The following is a 20035-nucleotide window of genomic DNA, read 5'->3' as shown; positions in this document are numbered from 1 at the left end:
TCAAGAAGCACATGATGATGGCCATATCATGTCACTTATGAATTGCATGTGATGTTAATCCTTTTATGCACCTTATTTTTCTTAGAACGACGGTAGCATTATGAGGTGATCTCTCACTAAAATTTCAAGACGAAATTGTGTTCTCCCCGACTGTGCACCGTTGCTACAGTTCGTCGTTTCGAGACACCACGTGATGATCGAGTGTGATAGACTCAACGTTCACATACAACGGGTGCAAAACAGTTGCACGCGTGGAACACTCGGGTTAAACTTGACGAGCCTAGCATGTGCAGACATGGCCTTGGAACACAAGAGACAGAAAGGTCGAGCATGAATCGTATAGTTGATATGATTAGCATAGAGATGCTTACCACTGAAACTATTCTCGACTCACGTGATGATCGGACTTGAGATAGTGGATTTGGATCATGTACCACTCAAATGACTAGAGAGATGTACTTTTTGAGTGGGAGTTCTTAAGTAATATGATTAATTGAACTAATTATCATGAACATAGTCTAATGGTCTTTGCGAATTATGATGTAGCTTGCGCTATAGCTCTACTTTTTTATATGTTCCTAGAGAAAATTTAGTTGAAAGTTGATAGTAGCAACTTTGCGGACTGAGTCCGTAAAACTGAGGATTGTCCTCATTGCTGCGCGGAAGGCTTATGTTCTTAATGCACCACTCGGTGTGCTGCACCTCGGGCGTCGTCTGTGGATGTTGCGAACATGTGACATACACGTCTTTGATGACTACATGATAGTTCAGTGTGCAATACTTAATGGCTTAGAAGCAAGGCGCCGAAGACGTTTTTGAAAACGTCGCAGAACATAAGAGATGTTCAAAGAGATGAAATTGAGATTTCATGCTCATGCCCTTGTTGAGAGGTATAAGACCTTCGACAAGATTCTTTGCCTACAAAGTAAAGGAGAAAAGCTCAAATCGTTGAGCATGTTCTCAGATTGTCTGAGTACAACAATCGCTTGAATCAAGTGGGAGTTAATCTTCCAGATGAGATAGTGATGGTTCTCAAAGTCACTGCCACTAAGCTGCTAGAGCTTCGTGATGAACTATAAACAAATCAAGGATAGATATGATGATACTTGAGTTATTCGCAATGTTTGACACTGCGAAAGTAGAAATCAAGAAGGAGCATCAATTGTTGATGGTTAGTAAAACCACTGGTATCAAGAAGGGCAAGGGCGAGAAGGGATACTTCATGAAACGGCAAACCAGTTGCTGCTCTAATGAAGAAACCCAAAATTGAAACCAAACCCGAGACTAAGTGCTTATGTTATGAGGGGAACAGTCACTGAAGCGGAGCTACCCTAGATACTTGGTAGATAAGAAGGCTGGCAAAGTCGACAGAAGTATATTTGATATACATGATATTGATGTGTACTTTACTAGTACTCCTAGTAGCACGAGGGTATTGGATACCGGTTCAGTTGCTAAGTGATTAGTAACTCGAAATGAAAGCTATGGTATAAACGGAGACTAGCTAAAGGCGAGGTAACGATACGTGTTGGAAGTGTTTCCAAGGTTGATGTGATCAAACATCGCACGCTCCCTCTATCATCGGGATTGGTGGTAAAACCTAAATAATTGTTATTTGGGGTTTGTGTTAAGCATGAACATGATTGGATCGTGTTTACTGCAATACAATTATCCATTTAAAGAGAATAATAGTTATTCTATTTGCTTGAATAACTACCCTCAATGGTTTATTGAATCTCGATCGTAGTGTTACACATGTTCATAATATTGGTGCCAAAAGATACAAAATAATAATGATAGTACCACTTAGTTGTGGCAGTGCCACTTGAGTCATGTTGGTATAAAATGCATGAAGAAGCTCCATGCTGATGGATCTTTGTACTCACTCATTTTTGAAACGTTTGAGACATGCAAACCATACCTGTTGGTATAAATGCATGAAGAAACTCCATAGAGATGGATTGTTTGAACTCACTTGATTTTGAATCACTTGAGACATGCAAAACATACCACATGAAACAAGAGAGTAACTTGTTGGGAGTAATGCATTTTTTATGTGTGCAGTCCAATCAGTGCTAAGGCACGCAGTGGATATTGTTATGCTCTTACTTCACTGACGATTTGGGTAGATACAGGAGTATTAACTTGATGAATCACAAGTCTGAAATATTGAAACGTTCAAAGCTATTTCAGAGTGAAGATCGTCATGACAAGAGGATAAACTGTCTACGATATGATCATAGAGATGAATATCTGAGTTGCGAGTTTTGGTACGCAGTTAAGACAATGTGAAAATTGTTTCGCAGCTCATGCCACTTGGAACACCATAGTGTGATGATGTGTCTGAACGTCATAGCCACGCCCTATTTGATATGGTGCATACTATGATGTCTCTTATCGAATTACCACTATCGTTTATGGGTTATGCATTAGAGACAACCGCATTCACTTTAAATAGGGCACTGCGTATTACTGTTGAGATGACACAATATAGACTATGGTTTGGAGAAACCTAAGTTGTCGTTTCTTGAAAGTTTGGGGCTATGATGCTTATGTGAAAAAGTTTTGGTCTGATAAGCTCGAACCCAAAGCGGATAAATGCATCTTCATAGGATATCCGAAACAGTCGGATACATCTCCTATCTCAGATCCGGAAGCAAAGTGTTTGTTTGTAGAAACGGTTCCTTTCTCGAGGAAAAGTTTCTGTCAAAAGAATTGAGTGGGAGGGTGGTAGAACTTGATGAGGATAGTGAACCGTCACTTCAACCAGTGTGTAGCAGGGCGCATGAAGATGTTCCTCTGGCGCCTACACCAATTGAAGTGGAAGCTAATGATGGTGATCATTAGAGCTTCGGATCAAGTTACTACAAACCTCGTAGGTCGACAAAGGTCGCGTACTACTACAGACTGGTACGGTAACCCTGTCTTAGAGGTCATGTTGTTGAACAACAATGAACCTACGAGTTATGGAGAAGCAATGGTGGGCCCGAATTCCGACAAATGGTTGGAGGCCATGAAATTCGAGAGAGGATCCATGTATAAAACAAAGTGTAGACTTGGAAGAACTACTTGATGGTAGTAAGACTATTAAGTAAAGATGGATCTTTAAAAGGAAGACAGATGATGATGTTGATAAATCACTATTAAGAAAAGCTTGACTTTTCGCAAAGATGTTTTCGACAAGATCAAAGAGTTGACTATGATGTGACTTTCTCACTCGTAGCGATGCTCAAAGTCTGTCGGAATTATGTTAGTAGTTGCTGCATTATTTGTGAAATATTGCACATAGGAAGACAAAACATTGTTTCCTCGACAGTTTCCTTGAGGAAAGATTGTATGTAATACAATCAGAAGGTTTTGTCGATCCTAAAGATACTAGCAAGTATGCAAGCTCCAGCGATCCTTTTATGGACTGGTGCAAGCATCTCGGAGTTGGAATATACGCTTTGATGTGATGATCAAAGCTTTTGGGTTTGTACAAGGTTTATGAGAAACTTGTATTTCCAAAGAAGTGAGTGGGAGCACTATAGTATTTCTGATAAAGTATATGTGGTTGACATATTGTTGATCGGAAGTAATGTAGAATTTCTGTGAAGCATAAAGGTTGTTTGAAAGGAGTCTTTCAAAGGAAGACCTGGATAAAGCTATTTGAACATTGACTATCAAGATCTATAGAGATAGATCAAAATGCTTAATAGAATTTTCAAATGAAATGCATGACTTGACAAGTTTTTGAAGGAGTTCAAAATAGGCCAGCAAAGAAAGAGTTCTTGGATGTGTTGTAAGGTGTGAATTTGAGTAAGACTCAGAAGCCCGACCACGGCAGAAGAAAGAGAAAGGACGAAGGTCGTCCCCTATGCCTTAGCCGTAGACTCTACAGTATGCCATGCTGTGTACCGCACCTGATGTGTGCCTTGCCACAAGTCTGTTAAGAGGTACAAAGAGTGATCCAGGATTGAATCACTGAACAACGGTCAAAGTTATCCTTAGTAACTAATGGACTAAGGAATTTCTCTCGATTATGAAGGTGTTTAAAGAGTTCGTCTTAAAGGGTTAAGTCGATGCAAGGTTTGACACTAATCCGAATGACTATGAGTAGTAAAACGGATTCGTATAGTAGAGTAGATATTTGGAGTATTTCCGAATAGCACATAGTAGCAGCATATATAAGATGACATAAAGATTTGTGAAGCACACATGGATCTGAAACTTTCACAACCGTTGACTTAAACCTCTCTCACAAGCAAGACGTGATCAGACCCCAGAACTATATGGGTGTTGGATTCGTTGAAATCACACGGTGATGTGAACTAGATTATTGACTCTAGTGCAAGTGGGAGGCTGTTGGAAATATTCCCTAGAGGCAATAATAAATTAGTTATTATTATATTTCCTTGTTCATAATAATCGTTTATTATCCATGCTAGAATTGTATTGATTGGAAACTCAAATACATGTGTGGATACATAGACAACACACTGTCCCTAGTGAGCCTCTAGTCGACTAGTTCTTTGATCAAAGATGGTCAAGGTTTCCTGACCATAGGCAAGTGTTGTGACTTGATAACGAGATCACATCATTGGGAGAATCATGTGATGGACAAGACCCAAACTATGAACGTAGCATATTGATCATGTCGTTTTATTGCTATAGTTTTCTGCGTGTCAAGTATTTGTTCCTATGACCATGAGATCATATAACTCACTGGCACCGGAGGAATGCCTTGTGTGTATCAAACGTCACAACATAACTGGGTGACTATAAAGGTGCTATACAGGTATCTCTGAAGGTGTCCATTGAGTTAGTATGGATCAAGACTGGGATTTGTCACTCCGTGTGATGGAGAGGTATCTCAGGGCCCACTCGGTAATACAACATCACACACAAGCCTTGCAAGCAATGTGACTAAGTGTAAGTCACGGGATCTTGTATTACGGAACGAGAAAAGAGACTTGCCGGTAACGAGATTGAAATAGGTATGCGGATACCGACGATCGAATCTCGCGCAAGTAACATACCGAAGGACAAAGGGAATGACATACGGGATTGCCTGAATCCTTGACACTGAGGTTCAACCGATAAGTTATTTGGAGAATATGTGGGATCCAATATGGGCATCCAGGTCCCGCTATTGGATATTGATTGAGGAGTACCTCGGGGCCTGTCTGCATAGTTCTCGAACCCGCAGGGTCTGCACACTTAAGGTTCGGCGATGTTTTAGTATAGTTGAGTTATATGTGTGGTTACCGAATGTTGTTCGGAGTCCCGGATGAGATCACGGATGTCACGAGGGTTTCCGGAATGGTTTGGAGACGAAGATTGATATATAGGTTTGTCTCATTTGGTTACCGGGAAGTTTTCGGGCATTACCGGGAATGTACCCGGAGTGATGAATGGGTTCCGGATGTTCACCGGGAGGGGCCAGCCCACCCGGGGAAGCCCATAGGCCTTAGGGGTGCCGCACCAGCCCTTTGTGGGCTGGTGGGACAGCCCAAAAGGGCCCTATGCATAGGAGATAGAAAATCAAAGAGAAAAGGAAAAAAAAGTGGGAAGGAAGGGAAGGACTCCACCTTCCAATCCTAGTTGGACTAGGATTGGAGGTGGACTCCTCCACCTCCTTGGCCGGCGGACCCTCGGGGTCTTGGACCCAAGGCAAGCCTCCCCTCCCCTCCCCTCCTCCTATATATAGTGGAGTTCTAGGGCTGATTTGAGACAACTTTTGCCACGGCAGCCCGACCACAAACACCACGGTTTTTCCTCTAGATCGTATTTCTGCGGAGCTCGGGCGGAGCCCTGCAGGAGTAGATCCTTCACCACCACCGGAGCGCTGTTACGCTGCCGGAGAACTCATCTATTTCTCCATCTTGCTTGCTGGATCAAGAAGGCCGAGATCATTGTCGAGCTGTACGTGTGCTGAACGCGGAGGTGCCGTCCGTTCGGCACTAGATCGGAGCGGATCGTGGGACGGATCGCGGGACGGTTCGTGGGACGGTTCGAGGGGTGGATCGAGGGACGTGAGAACGTTCCACTACATCAACCGCGTTTCTTAATGCTTCCTGCTACGCGATCTACAAGGGTACGTAGATCCAAATCTCCTCTCATAGATGGACATCACCATGATAGGTCTTCGTGCGCGTAGGAAATTTTTTGTTTCCCATGCGACGTTCCCCAACACCTCCTTACGACAAGAAGGAGTACTTAAGCACGTACAAGGTCCAAGGTCCATTCTTGGCGTGCATGTCAAGTGGGTAAACGAGGCTTGTGGGTGGGCCTGCGGTTTGAAACACCATTGTCTTCGCGCACTTGATGTGCCTTGTCCTTGACAATCCCCTCCCGTTGAGATACGACTTGACCCCAAGCCGGTGCACGAGGGACTCATTGCTTGATAGCTTCAAAATCTTCCAAGGTAGCGAGATCAACAGAGTTGCCTGTCCATTAGAGCAATACGTGGATCACCTTCTTGTCACCACGAAGAAGAACCCGGTGTTGCAATACTTGTTGAGGGATCTTCAGAGCGTCTTGGGGGTGTAGGGAGCCTCGGCAACACTTGATGCATTGGTTTGAGCACTTTGCGAAGAATAGAGGCATGAAAAACAGGATGCACCTTACTTATTGGTGGAAGATCAAAGCGATGTGCCACTTCTCCCACACGCTCTAGTACTTCATATGTCCCAAAAAAATTGTACGACGGTTTGTGATTGGCGCGCAGAGCGACAAATGCTTGAAGAGACGGTTGTAGTTTGAGGAATACCATGTCGCCAACAACAAAACTTTTATCCGTGCGTTGTTTATCTACCTGTGATTTCATCCTCTACTCTGACCGCAGTAGTTGTTGTCGAACTATTTCCAGGACCACGCGACGTTGTTCGAGCGAGAGAGACAGATCAGTCGATGCAACTACACAATAAGGGGACGGACCAAAGTGTCCTCGAGGGTGGTCGTAGATGATTTCGAAGGGAGTCTTGGTGGTGGTTGAATCCAGTTTGTATTATACCAGTATTTACAGAGCGGCGGCCATTTTGCCCACTTGGAAGGATGTGCGCTCACAAAACATCACAGATAACATTCTATTTGCTGATTTACACGATCGGTTTTATCGTCTGAATGAGGATGCCACGCTGAGCAGATAACATTCTATTTGTTGATTTACACACTCGGTCTGGTCGTTTGATTGAGGATGCCACACTGAGCTCATGTGCAACAGAATCCCTTGAGATTGTTGGAAAAGCTCTTTCCAAAATATGTTGGTGAATATCTTGTCACGATCTCATACAATAGAAAGAGGCATACCATGGAGCTTAAAGATTGTATACACGAAAGCTTCGGCCACTGTTTGTGTTGTAAAGGGGTGTTGGAGGAGAATAAAATGTCCGTTTTTGGACAGTTTGTCAATGATCACTAGAATGCAATTGCATCGCCCAGATGTTGGTAACCCTCCAATGAAGTCCATTGTTACCATTTCCCAAGGAATTGAGGGTATTGGTAATGGCTGCAAGAGACCTGGATAGGCCACTTGTTCTAGCTTTACTTGTTGAGAAACTGTGCAATGTTGTACTAAATATTTGACAAAGGTTTTCATGCTTGCCCATCTAAACAGTTGAAGAATGTATCTGTAAGTAATAGGGAAACCTGAGTGTCCTCCAAGTGGTGTGTCAGGAAGGCAAAAACATTTTTGGGCTACACCTTAGGGTCTTGGCCAACCCATATGCAACCTGTTGGAAATATGTCCTAGAGGCAATAATAAGTTATTTATTATTATATTTCCTTGTTCATGACAATTCTTTATTATCTATGCTAGAATTGTATTGATTGTAAACTCAAATACATGCGTGGATACATAGACAACACATTGTCCCTAGTGAGCCTCTAAGGACTAGCTCGTTGATAAAAAATGGTCAAGGTATCCTGACCATAGACATGAGTTGTCATTTGATAACGGATCACATCATTAGGAGAATGATGTGATGGACAAGACCCAAACTATGAACGTAGCATGTGATCGTGTTAGTTTATTGCTACTGTTTTCTGCATGTCAAGTATCTGTTTCTATGACCATGAGATCATGCAACTCCCGGGCACCGGAGGAATGCCTTGTGTGTATCAAATGTCACAACGTAACTAGGTGACTATAAAGGTGCTCTACCGAAAGTGCAATCATGCCCTTAATCATATTTTGATGTTGTTGACAACATACATATAGGAAACTAATCATCTTAATGAGTGTATCTCATGTTTTGTTCCCATGAGAGTTTTTGTGTGGATCATGACTAATTTGTCCAGGATGCTCAAGAACGAAGAAACAAGATGAAGTGGTCTATCATTTTATTTATCTTTCTTGAGTATAGGAACCCCACACTATTAAGAGGGGATCACTGGGTCTCGCAAGAACCTTTCTCAAAACTCTAGGCAATTCGTCTTTCTCTATCTTCCTATTGTTGGTCTTCTCTTGTCCTATCGTCCTGTGGTTCTCGGACGCGCGGCGCCGGATGACCGACGTCCTCCGGAAATCCGAAGCCATCCAACAAATTCAAACCCTCGCACTTCCAGGTCCTCCGGTCGTCCGAGGACTGGACGTCCGGGTACGGTAGGAAATCCGTTGCCACTCAACAGATTCAAACTGTCGGACTTCCGACCATTTCCGGACGACCGTGCCCCGGACGGTTGAGTCCTTTCGGACATCCGTATGCTATTCACCCTATCACCAGATGTTGTGTTGACCTAATACTTTATGTATCTTCGGACGGCTGACGTCCTTCGGACTCCGTATGCCGATCACCTCTCCACCAAATATTGTGATAACCTGATATCTTCTGCATCTTCGGACGACCGACCATTGTCGGACGTCCGACCACTCGTGGCTGTCCGGACGACCGTAAACTACCGAATGTCAGGCAAGTGCACAACATAAGTGGCTCCAACGACCACTTTTCTACCACCACTATATATAGTCTTCTCCCACCTCGAGTGGGACTCGTCCAACACAGCTGAAACATTCCATGAACATCTTTCTCTCTCACTCCCATTTGCTTACACCAAATCTTAGATCCCAAGAGCATCTGTGAGTTCCCTTCGGTGTTGTTCCAATCAAAAGATAGATAGTCTCCCTCTCCTCCTCTCAACCCAAGCTATTTGTGATTTGAGCAAGTTTTGAGCAGTCCCCGTGATCTTGTTACTCTTGGAGGTTGGAGACTCCTAGGCGGTAGGAGTTCTTCGGAGAGGAATCAAACCTTTGTGATTTCCCCCGAAAAGTTTGTGAGGGTTTGGAGGCCACCTGAAAGGCTTACCACTAGTGGTTGAGAAACGTCTTCGTGGTGTTGTCTCAAGGAGAGAATAGGGTGAGCCTTCGTGGCGTGGGTGTGCCTTCGTGGTAACACCCACCTCTCTAAGTGGTGACGTGGCTTCCCTCCAAGGAAGTGAACATCGGCATACATCCTTGTCTCTCGGAGTTGCGGTTATCCCTAACCCTAACTTCCTACTTGTTACTAGTCTTTGATTACTTACTTGTGCTTTATTATATACTACCTGTTGTCGTGCTTGGTACACAAAGCCTAACCTTCACCCTTGCAATTGTTAGGCTCGTTTTCATATTCCGCATTATTTCCTAAAATTGCTAAGTAACCGTTAAAATTTGTAACTCGACCTATTCACCCCCCTCTAGATCCATCTTGATCCCTTTCATCTACACGTATCTACGAAGGTGTCTCTTGGGTTGGCGTGAATCGGGAATGGGATTTGTCACTTCGTACGACGGAGAGGTATCTGTAGGGCCCACTCTCCCAGTGAACTATGAGCTTGCAAGCAATGTGACTAAAAAGTTAGTCACGTGATCTTGTATTATAGAACGAGTAAAGAGACTTGTCGGTAATGAGATTGAACTAGGTATGGAGATACCGACGATCGAATCTCGGCAAGTAACATACCGATGGACAAAGGGGACAGTATACGGGATTGATTGAATCCTTGACATCGTGGTTCGACTGATAAAGATATTCATATAATATGTAGGATCTCATATGGGCATCCAATACCTTCTATTGGTTATTGGCCGGAGATTGTTTCAGGTCATGTCTGCATAGTTCTCAAACTCGTAGGGTGTGCACAATTAAAGTTCGGTGACATTTCGGTATAGTTGAGTTATGTATGTTGGGGACCGAAGGTTGCTCGGAGTCCCGGATGAGATCCCCGACGTCACGTGGAGTTCCACAATGGTCCGGAGACGAATATTGATATATAGGAAAAAGGTATACGGGTTCCGAAAAGGTTTCCGGAACTATCGGTAAAGTACCGGGAGTGACGAATGGGTTCCGGGGGTTCACTGGGAGAGGCAACCCACCCCGGGGGGCCACATAGGCCCAATAGGTGGCACACCAACCCCTCGTGGGCTAGACGGCCAACCCCTATGGGCCTATGCGCCGAAGTGTGAGGAGGGGAGGGAGTCTGAATTGGAGGAGGACTCCTCCCTAGAGCCTCCACCTCCCAATCAGAGGAGGACTCCTCCTCTTGGGCGCCACCCCTTCCCTCCCTCCTATATATAGTGGAAGAGAGAGGCAGACACACCATAAAAGGCCATGGCGTGCAGCCGCACCTGAATAGGTCATGGCGCAGTGATGACCCACAAGTATAGGGGATCAATCGTAGTCCTTTCGATAAGTAAGAGTGTCGAACCCAACAAGGAGCATGACTTATCCCATGTCCTTAGGAACAAAAGTAACTACTCACAAAGCATAATCATAATCATGATTAGAGGTGTAATGAGTAGCATCAAGGATCTGAACATAAACTCTTCCACCAAGTAATCCAACTAGCATCAACTACAAAGAGTAATCAACACTACTAGCAACCTTACAAGTAACAATCGGAGTCGCGAGACGGAGATTGGTTACAAGAGATGAACTAGGGTTTGGAGAGGAGATGGTGCTGATGAAGATGTTGATGGAGATGACTCCCCTCCGACGAGAGGAGTGTTGGTGATGACGATGACGACGATTTCCCCCTCCGAGAGGGAAGTTTCCCCGACAGGATTGTCCTGCCGGAGCTCTAGATTGGTTCTGCTCAAGTTCCGCCTCGTGGCGGCGGAGAATCCACGAAAAAGCTTCACCCTGATTTTTTCCTGGACGAAACCCTTCATATAGCAAAAGAGGGGGGCCAGTGGGCCGCCAGGGTACCCACAAGCCCTGTAGCCGCCGCCAGGGGGGTAGGTGGCGGCTACCAGGCTTGTGGGCCCCTGGTAGCTCCCCTCTGGCACTTCTTTCGCCGATTATTTTTATATATTCCCAAAAAATTCCACGTTGATTTTCAGGGCATTTGGAGTTGCGCAGAATAGAGGACTCAGACTTGCTCCTTTTCCAGTCCAGAATTCCAGCTGCCGGTACTCTCCCTCTTCAAATAAACCTTGCAAAATAAGAGAGAAAGGCATAAGTATAGTACCACAAAGTAATATAACAGCCCATAAAGCGATAAATATCAACATGAAAGCATGATGTAAAATGGACGTATCACGCAGCTCTCTCTGTTTCCCTCCTCTAGTTCGTTCCACTTCTAGATTGATTCGGTAGCACACCACGCAGCCCTCCCGAATCTTCCCGACCAACACCGCCGCCATGCCATCATGCTGACGGAGAACTCATCTGCTTCTCCACCATCAAGCTGGATCAAGGAGGTGGAGAATGTCATCGAGCTATACGTGTGATGAACGCACATGTGTCATCCATTCGGCACTAGATCGGTATGGGTCGTGATGGGATCGTGAGACAGATCATGATTGAATCGCGAAGACGTTCAACTACATCAACTGCGTTATATACGCTTCTGCTTAGCAATCTACAAGGGTATGTAGATGCACCCCCCTCTCGTAGACATTGATCTCCATAGATTGATCTTGGTGAGTGTAGGAATTTTTATTGTTTCCCATGCAACGTTCCCGAACAGTGGCATCATGAGCTAGGTCTATGCATAGATGACATCACGAGTAGAACACAAAGGAGTTTGTGGGCTTTGATATTCAGATTATTGCCCTCCTTAGTCTTTTCTTGATTCAGCGATATTGTGGGATGAAGCGACCCGGACCAACCTTACTTGTCTCCGTACAAGAGACCGGTTCCATCGACAGACATGCAACTATTGGGGAACGTCGCATGGGAAACAAAAATTTTCCTACGCGCACGAAGACCTATCATGGTGATGTCCATCTACGAGAGGGGATGAGTGATCTACTTACCCTTGTAGACCGTACAGCAGAAGCGTTAGAGAACGCGGTTGATGTAGTGGAACGTCCTCACGTCCCTCGATCCGCCCCGCGAACAATCCCGCAATCAGTCCCACGATCTAGTACCGAACGGACGGCACCTCCACGTTCAGCACACGTACAGCTCGACGATGATCTCGGCCTTCTTGATCCAGCAAGAGATACAGAGAGGTAGAAGAGTTCTCCGACAGCGTGACGGCGCTCCGGAGGTTGGTGATGACCTTGTCTCAGCAGGGCTCCGCCCGAGCTCCGCAGAAACGCGATCTAGAGGAAAAACCGTGGAGGTATGTGGTCGGGCACCCGTGAGAAAGTCGTCTCAAATCAGCCCTAATTGCTCCATATATATAGGAGGAGGGAGGGGGGCCTTGCCTTGGGGTCCAAGGACCCCCAAGGAGTCGGCCGAGCCAAGGGGGGGAGGGCTCCCCCCCCAAACCGAGTTGGACTTGGTTTGGTGGGAGGAGTCCCCCTTCCTTCCCACCTCCTTCCTTTTTTTTCTTTCCTCTTGATTTTTCTTCTCTTGGCGCATTGGGCACTTGTGGGCTGTCCCACCAGCCCACTAAGGGCTGGTGTGGCTCCCCCAATGCCTATGGGCTTCCCCGGGGTGGGTTGCCCCCCCGGTGAACTCCCGGAACCCATTCGTCATTCCCGGTAACTCCGAAAACCTTCCGGTAATCAAATGAGGTCATCCTATATATCAATCTTCGTTTCCGGACCATGTCGGAAACCCTCGTGACGTCCGTGATCTCATCCGGGACTCCGAACAACATTCGGTAACCAACCATATAACTCAAATACGCATAAAACAACGTCGAACCTTAAGTGTGCAGACCCTGCGGGTTCGAGAACTATGTAGACATGACCCGAGAGACTCCTCGGTCAATATCCAATAGCGGGACCTGGATGCCCATATTGGATCCTACATATCCTACGAAGATCTTATCGTTTGAACCTCAGTGCCAAGGATTCGTATAATCCCGTATGTCATTCCCTTTGTCCTTTGGTATGTTACTTGCCCGAGATTCGATCGTCAGTATCCGCATACCTATTTCAATCTCGTTTACCGGCAAGTCTCTTTACTCGTTCCGTAATACAAGATCCCGCAACTTACACTAAGTTACATTGCTTGCAAGGCTTGTGTGTGATGTTGCATTACCGAGTGGGCCCCGAGATACCTCTCCGTCACACGGAGTGACAAATCCCAGTCTTGATCCATACTAACTCAACTAACACCTTCGGAGATACCTGTAGAGCATGTTTATAGTCACCCAGTTACGTTGTGACGTTTGATACACACAAAGCATTCCTCCGGTGTCAGTGAGTTATATGATCTCATGGTCATAGGAATAAATACTTGACACGCAGAAAACAGTAGCAACAAAATGACACGATCAACATGCTACGTCTATTAGTTTGGGTCTAGTCCATCACGTGATTCTCCCAATGACGTGATCCAGTTATCAAGCAACAACACCTTGTTCATAATCAGAAGACACTGACTATCATTGATCAACTGGCTAGCCAACTAGAGGCATGCTAGGGACGGTGTTTTGTCTATGTATCCACACATGTAAATGAGTCTTCATTCAATACAATTATAGCATGGATAATAAACTATTATCTTGATACAGGAATTATAATAATAACTATACATTTATTATTGCCTCTAGGGCATAATTCCAACAGTCTCCCACTTGCACTAGAGTCAATAATCTAGCCCTCACATCACCATGTGAATTACATTGTAATAAATCTAACACCCATACAGTTCTGGTGGCGATCATGTTTTGGCCGTGGAAGAGGTTTAGTCAGCGGGTCTGCTACATTCAGATCCGTGTGCACTTTGCATATATTTACGTCCTCCTCCTCGACGTAGTCGCGGATGAGGTTGAAGCGTCGTTTGATGTGTCTGGTCTTCTTGTGAAACCTTGGTTCCTTTGCTAAGGCAATGGCACCAGTGTTGTCACAGAACAAGGTTATTGGATCCAGTGCACTTGGCACCACTCCAAGATCCGTCATGAATTGCTTCATCCAGACACCCTCCTTAGCCGCCTCCGAGGCAGCCATGTACTCCGCTTCACATGTAGAATCTGCTACGACGCTTTGCTTGGAATTGCACCAGCTTACTGCACCCCCATTAAGAATAAATACGTATCCGGTTTGCGACCTAGAGTCGTCCGGATCTGTGTCAAAGCTTGCATCCACGTAACCTTTTACGGCGAGCTCTTCGTCACCTCCATACACGAGAAACATCTCCTTAGTCCTTTTCAGGTACTTCAGGATATTCTTGACCGCTGTCCAGTGATCCACTCCTGGATTACTCTGGAACCTTCCTGCCATACTTATGGCTAGGCTAACATCGGGTCTAGTGCACAACATTGCATACATGATAGAACCTATGGCTGAAGCATAGGGGACGGAGCGCATATGCTCTCTATCTTCATCAGTTGCTGGGCACTGAGTCTTACTCAATCTCGTACCTTGTAACACTGGCAAGAACCCTTTCTTGGACTGTTCCATTTTGAACCTCTTCAAAACTTTATCAAGGTATGTGCTTTGTGAAAGTCCTATCAGGCGTTTTGATCTATCCCTATAGATCTTAATGCCTAGAATGTAAGCAGCTTCTCCTAGGTCCTTCATAGAGAAACTTTTATTCAAGTAACCTTTTATGCTCTCCAAAAGCTCTACGTTGTTTCCAATCAGTAATATGTCATCCACATATAATATTAGAAATGCCACAGAGCTCCCACTCACTTTCTTGTAAATACAAGATTCTCCAACCACTTGTATAAACCCAAATGCTTTGATCACCTCATCAAAGCGTTTGTTTCAACTCCGAGATGCTTGCACCAGTCGATAAATGGATCGCTGGAGCTTGCACACCTTGTAAGCATTTTTAGGATCGACAAAACCTTCGGGTTGCATCATATACAACTCTTCCTTAAGGAAACAGTTAAGGAACGCCGTTTTGATATCCATCTGCCAAATTTCATAATCGAAAAATGCAGCTATTGCTAACATGATTCTGACGGACTTAAGCATTGCTACGGGAGAGAAAGTCTCATCGTAGTCAATTCCTGGAACTTGTGAAAAACCCTTTGCCACAAGTCGAGCTTTATAAACGGTCACATTACCGTCAGCGTCCGTCTTCTTCTTAAAGATCCATTTGTTCTGAATAGCCTTGCGGCCCTCAGGTAGTATCTCCAAAGTCCACACTTTGTTCTCATACATGGATCCTATCTCGGATTTCATGGCTTCTAGCCATTTGTTGGAATCTGGGCCCACCATTTCTTCTTCATAATTTGCAGGTTCATTGTTGTCTAACAACATGATTGATAAGACGGGATTACCGTACCACTCTGGAGCAGCGCGTGATCTCGTCGACCTGCGTGGTTCAACAGAAACTTGAACTGGAGTTTCATGATCATCATCATTAACTTCCTCCTCAACCGGCGTTGCAATGACAGAGGTTTCCCCTTGCCCTGCGCCACCATCCAGAGGGATGAGGTTCGACAACCTCGTCAAGTTCTATCTTCCTCCCACTCAATTCTCTCGAGAGAAACTCCTTCTCGAGAAAAGCTCCGTTTTTAGCAACAAACACTTTGCCCTCGGATTTGAGATAGAAGGTGTACCCAACTGTCTCTTTTGGGTAACCTATGAAGATGCACTTTTCCGCTTTGGGTTCCAGCTTTTCAGGCTGAAGCTTTTTGACATAAGCATCACATCCCCAAACTTTAAGAAACGACAACTTTGGCCTTTTGCCATACCACACTTCGTATGGTGTCGTCTCAACGGATTTTGATGGTGCCCTATTTAAAGTGAATGCAGCTGTTTCTAATGCATAACCCCAAAATGATAACGGCAAATCAGTAAGAGACATCATAGATCGCACCATCTCTAAAAAAGTACGATTACGACGTTCGGACACACCATTACGCTGTGGTGTTCCAGGCGGTGTTAACTGCGAAACAATTCCACATTGTCTTAAGTGAGCACCAAACTCGAAACTCAGATATTCACCCCCACGATCAGACCGTAGGAACTTGATCTTCTTGTTACGATGATTTTCCACTTCACTCTGAAATTGCTTGAACTTTTCAAATGTTTCAGACTTGTGCTTCATCAAGTAGACATAACCATATCTACTTAAATCGTCAGTGAAGGTGAGAAAATAACGATATCCGCCGCGTGCCTCTATGCTCATTGGACCACACACATCTGTATGTATGATTTCCAACAAGTCACTTGCACGCTCCATTGTTCCGGAGAACGGAGTCTTAGTCATCTTGCCCATGAGGCATGGTTCGCACGTGTCAAGTGAATCAAAGTCAAGTGACTCCAAAAGTCCATCAGCATGGAGTTTCTTCATGCGCTTTACACCAATATGACCCAAACGGCAGTGCCACAAAAATATGGTGCTATCATTGTTTACTCTAACTCTTTTGGTCTCGATGTTATGTATATGCGTATCGCTATCAAGATTCAATATGAACAATCCTCTCACATTCGGTGCATGACCATAAAAGATGTTACTCATAGAAATTGAACAACCATTATTCTCAGACTTAAAAGAGTAACCGTCTCGCAATAAACAAGATCCAGATATAATGTTCATGCTCAACGCAGGCACTAAATAACAATGATTTAAGTTCATCACTAATCCCGATGGTAGCTGAAGTGACACTGTGCCGACGGCGATTGCATCAACCTTGGAACCGTTTCCTACGCGCATCGTCACTTCGTCTTTCGCCAGCCTTCGTCTATTCCGCAGTTCCTGCTTCGAGTTGCAAATGTGAGCAACAGAACCGGTATCAAATACCCAGGCACTACTACGAGAGCCGGTTAAGTACACATCAATAACATGTATATCAAATATACCTGATTTTTCTTTGCCCGCCTTCTTATCTGCCAGATACTTGGGGCAATTGCGCTTCCAGTGACCCATACCCTTGCAATGGAAGCACTCTGTTTCAGGCTTAGGTCCAGCCTTGGGTTTCTTCGGCGGATTCGCAACAGGCTTGCCGCTCTTCTTCGAATTTCCCTTCTTGCCTTTGCCGTTTCTCTTGAAACTAGTGGTCTTTCTCACCATCAACACTTGATGCTCTTTGCGGAGTTCAGACTCTGCGACTTTCAGCATCGCAAACAACTCGCCGGGAGACTTGTTCATCCCTTGCATGTTGTAGTTCAACACAAAGCCTTTATAGCTTGGCGGCAGTGATTGCAGTATTCTGTCAGTGATAGCCTCTTGCGGGAGTTCAATCCCCAGCTCAGCTAGACGGTTTGAGTACCCAGACATTTTGAGCACATGTTCACTGACAGACGAGTTTTCCTCCATCTTGCAAGCATAGAATTTATCGGAGGTCTCATACCTCTCGATCCGGGTGTTCTTCTGAAAGATAAACTTCAACTCCTGGAACATCTCAAATGCTCCATGACGCTCAAAGCGACGTTGAAGTCCCGGTTCTAAGCCATACAAGACTGCACATTGAACTATTGAGTAGTCCTCCTTACGCGCTAACCAAGCGTTCTTAACATCCTGATCAGCCGTAGCGGGTGGTTCATCTCCTAGCGCAGCATTAAGGACATAATCCTTCTTCCCAGCTTGTAAGATTAGCTTAAGATTACGAGCCCAGTCTACAAAGTTGCTTCCATCATCTTTCAATTTAGCTTTCTCTAGGAACGTATTAAAATTCAGGATGACACTCGCGTGAGCCATGATCTACAACACAAATATATTCAAAGTGGACTTAGACTATGTTCAAGATAATTAGAGTTCAACTTAATCAAATTATATGCTAAACTCCCACTCAAAAAGTACATCTCTCTAGTCATTTGAGTGGTTTATGATCCACTTACACTATCCCAAGTCCGATCATCACGTGAGTTGAGTATAGTTTCAGTGGTAAGCATCCCTATGCTAATCATATCAACTATATGATTCATGATCGACCTTTCGATCTCATGTGTTCCGAGGCCATGTCTGCACATGCTAGGCTCGTCAAGCTTAACCCGAGTGTTCTGCGTGCGCAACTGTTTTGCACCCGTTGTATGTGAAAGTTGAGTCTATCACACCCGATCATCACGTGGTGTCTCGAAACGACGAACTGTAGCAACGGTGCACAGTCGGGGAGAACACAATTTCGTCTTGAAATTTTAGTGAGAGATCACCTCATAATGCTACCGTCGTACTAAGCAAAATAAGGTGCATAAAAGGATTAACATCACATGCAATTCATAAGTGACATGATATGGCCATCATCACGTGCTTCTTGATCTCCATCACCAAAGCACCGGCACGATCTTCTTGTCACCGGCGCCACACCATGATCATCCATCAACGTGTTGCCATTGGGGTTGTCGTGCTACTTATGCTATTACTACCAAAGCTACATCCTAGCAAAATAGTAAACGCATCTGCAAGCACAAACGTTAGTATAAAGACAACCCTATGGCTCCTGCCGGTTGCCGTACCATCGACGTGCAAGTCGATATTTCTATTACAACATGATCATCTCATACATCCAATATATCACATCACATCGTTGGCCATATCACATCACAATCATACCCTGCAAAAACAAGTTAGACGTCCTCTAATTTTGTTGTTGCATGTTTTACGTGGTGACCAAGGGTATCTAGTAGGATCGCATCTTACTTACGCAAACACCACAACGGAGATATATGAGTTGCTATTTAACCTCATCCAAGGACCTCCTCGGTCAAATCCGATTCAACTAAAGTTGGAGAAACCGTCACTTGCCAGTCATCTTTGAGCAAAGGGGGTTACTCGTAACGATGAAACCAGTCTCTCGTAAGCGTACGAGTAATGTCGGTCCAAGCCGCTTCAATCCAACAATACCGCGGAATCAAGAAAGGACTAAGGAGGGCAGCAAAGCGCACATCACCGCCCACAAAAAATTTTGTGTTCTACTCGAGAAGACATCTACGCATGAACCTAGCTCATGATGCCACTGTTGGGGAACGTCGCATGGGAAACAAAAATTTTCCTACGCGCACGAAGACCTATCATGGTGATGTCCATCTACGAGAGGGGATGAGTGATCTACGTACCCTTGTAGACCGTACAGCAGAAGCGTTAGAGAACGCGGTTGATGTAGTGGAACTTCCTCACGTCCCTCGATGCGCCCCGCGAACAATCCCGCGATCAGTCCCACGATCTAGTACCGAACGGACGGCACCTCCGCGTTCAGCACACGTACAGCTCGACGATGATCTCGGCCTTCTTGATCCAGCAAGAGAGACGGAGAGGTAGAAGAGTTCTCCGGCAGCGTGACGGCGCTCCGGAGGTTGGTGATGACCTTGTCTCAGCAGGGCTCCGCCCGAGCTCCGCAGAAACGCGATCTAGAGGAAAAACCGTGGAGGTATGTGGTCGGGCAGCCGTGAGAAAGTCGTCTCAAATCAGCCCTAATTGCTCCATATATATAGGAGGAGGGAGGGGGGGGCCTTGCCTTGGGGTCCAAGGACCCCCAAGGAGTCGGCCGAGCCAAGGGGGGGAGGACTCCCCCCCAAACCGAGTTGGACTTGGTTTGGTGGGAGGAGTCCCCCTTCCTTCCCACCTCCTTCCTTTTTTTTCTTTCCTCTTGATTTTTCTTCTCTTGGCGCATTGGGAACTTGTGGGCTGTCCCACCAGCCCACTAAGGGCTGGTGTGGCTCCCCCAATGCCTATGGGCTTCCCCGGGGTGGGTTGCCCCCCCGGTGAACTCCCGGAACCCATTCGTCATTCCCGGTAACTCCGAAAACCTTCCGGTAATCAAATGAGGTCATCCTATATAT

This window comes from Hordeum vulgare, chromosome 5H (genome assembly GCF_904849725.1).
Source record: "Hordeum vulgare subsp. vulgare chromosome 5H, MorexV3_pseudomolecules_assembly, whole genome shotgun sequence".
Classification (NCBI taxonomy): Eukaryota; Viridiplantae; Streptophyta; class Magnoliopsida; order Poales; family Poaceae; genus Hordeum; species Hordeum vulgare.
Note: the sequence above shows the minus strand (reverse complement) of the source record.